Source organism: Triticum aestivum, chromosome 4D (genome assembly GCF_018294505.1).
Source record: "Triticum aestivum cultivar Chinese Spring chromosome 4D, IWGSC CS RefSeq v2.1, whole genome shotgun sequence".
In the NCBI taxonomy this organism is placed as follows: Eukaryota; Viridiplantae; Streptophyta; class Magnoliopsida; order Poales; family Poaceae; genus Triticum; species Triticum aestivum.
In genome coordinates this window covers 440,272,947-440,275,012 of record NC_057805.1, presented here as the reverse complement: position 1 = coordinate 440,275,012, position 2,066 = coordinate 440,272,947, and the positions used below count along the sequence as shown (strand labels likewise).

The 2,066-nt window shown below is 60.4% G+C and overlaps 1 pseudogene; it reads right to left on the bottom strand.

Annotated features, from left to right (window-relative positions):
- Positions 1–588: 588 nt before the first annotated feature.
- On the bottom strand, positions 589–2,066 carry LOC123100227 (monooxygenase 2-like; annotated as a pseudogene).

The window sequence follows — 2,066 nt, the reverse complement described above, 5'->3', positions numbered from 1 at the left end:
CCGCGCGGCCAGCCGATCCGGCAGAGTCGTGCCTCTCCCGTTGGAGGCGGCGGCGGCGGGTCTCGTGGGAGATGAAACGAGAGAGAGGAGGGCGTGGAAAGTGGAGATCGTGTGAGGAAGAAGAGAACCCAGCGTTACTCTAGTCAATACATGTGCTTTTCTTTACAGTCGTGTGCTACCTTATGCAGGGGAGGAGTTATCTTATCCGGACCTAACCTTTTCCCTTGCACGGTAAAAGGGACAAGTGGACATCACCAGCGCTCGCCTTTTCAACGCGCGTTAATGTGTTTGATTATGTTTGAGGTGCTACGTACTTTTGATGAATCTTTATAATAAATCTGATATTTCGCAAAACAAAATGCATCTCAAATTAATCTTTGAATTCCCGCCGCAACACGCCAAGAAATCATCTGGTTACTGTAGTATTTCGAACAGTAGGCAGGATGATCGACAACCAATCAAACATCTACCTCGGGCCAGGCCCAAGAGCCACAGGCAACGAAACACCACCACTGGCGCGGGCCTGTGTGAAACTAAACCCGACGACGGCTGACGTGGAACGGGAAAATGGTTCAGACTACACCGCGATGCACTCTCGCCCTGAAAATGACCACATCACTCGTCACAAGCTCAGTCGATCAGAGTGTTCCGCAGTCGTAGTCGGCCATTTTCAAAAGGCTTCTCGCGAGCGCTCCGGCCAGCACCTTCTCCCTGAGAAAGCTCACGACCGCATTGTCACTCTGCTGCACGAAGCCGACCATGTAGGCGGCTCCGACGAGCTGGACGCTCCGCCACCGCCGCATCCCGGCGTACTCGCGCAGGCCCGACTCGATCCTCTCCTCCTCCGTGCCAGCCTCCGCACCAAGGACGGCGTCGCCGAGGCATCTGGCCAGGATGACGCCGTCCTCGAGCGCCGAGCAGCCGCCCTGGCCCAGGTCCGGCGTCATAGGGTGCAGCGCGTCGCCGGCCACGCACACGTTCCCCTTGCTGATGCTCGCGAACAGGAGCGACAGCGGCGATCGGAACCGCAGCGGCGCGGCGGACGCGTCGCTCATGTGGCTCCGCTCCACCACCTCCAGCGCCCCCGCGGGCACCTTGGAGCTCCTCGGCCTGGCCAGCACGTGCTGCTTCATCTTGGCGGCGCCCTCAACGTCGACGCCCTTGTCCGCACTTGCGTTTTGGGAGGGAGACCACGTGTAGAACCAGTAGATGCGAGTGCCGTCGCAGGGCACGAAGCCGAAGCGGAAGCCATGCCCGATGAACTGCAGGAACTCGGGCTGGAATCCGTGGCCGTCGGGGTAATGCGCGAGGCCTCTGGTGGCCAAGCGGCCCGAGTGGGACGGCTTGGGGAGCCCCAGCCATTTGGCCACCACCGAGTTGACCCCGTCGCAGCCGATCAAGACCTTTGCTCTGAGAGTCGAGCCGTCGGCGAGATGGAGGATCTTGGCGGCGCCGTCTTGGTCGTGGATGGAGACGATCTTGGAGGAGTAGCGGATGGTGCCCGCCGGCAGCTCCTCCTCCAGCGCCCGGAGCAGCAGGTCACGCGTGACGCGGCAGGTCTCATGGGGTCCTCTGCGTCCAAAATTATGCAGGTAATTTTGCACTGTTACTCATCACGTCCTGATCGATGAGAACTTGCTGATAACTCGGTGCTCACCCATTGTCTTGCAGCGTGAAATCCAGCTCGTGTGCGAGTTCTCCGGTGGAGGCAGAGAAGACACGCAGCCTGTGAAGATGGATCGAGAGGATCAATAAAACGGGCACTCATGGCAGGCCAAGACGAAACGGGAAACAGGAACGGCAAGGAGGTACCTTTGGATGTGCAGGTGGAGCTTCCTGATCTTGTGGGCTTGTGGCCGACCCCGAGGGCGTCGAGCGCGCGGAAGGCGTTTGGCCACGTCGTGATGGCGTACCCGGACGCCCGCAGCGCCGGCGACGACTCCAGCACCACGCTCCTCACCCCTTTCCTGTGCAGTCCGAGAGCCACGGCGAGTCCGGCGGGGCCGGCGCCCACGACGACGACGTGCTCCGCGGTGATCTCATCTTGTTCTTCCATTCAAGCTGCC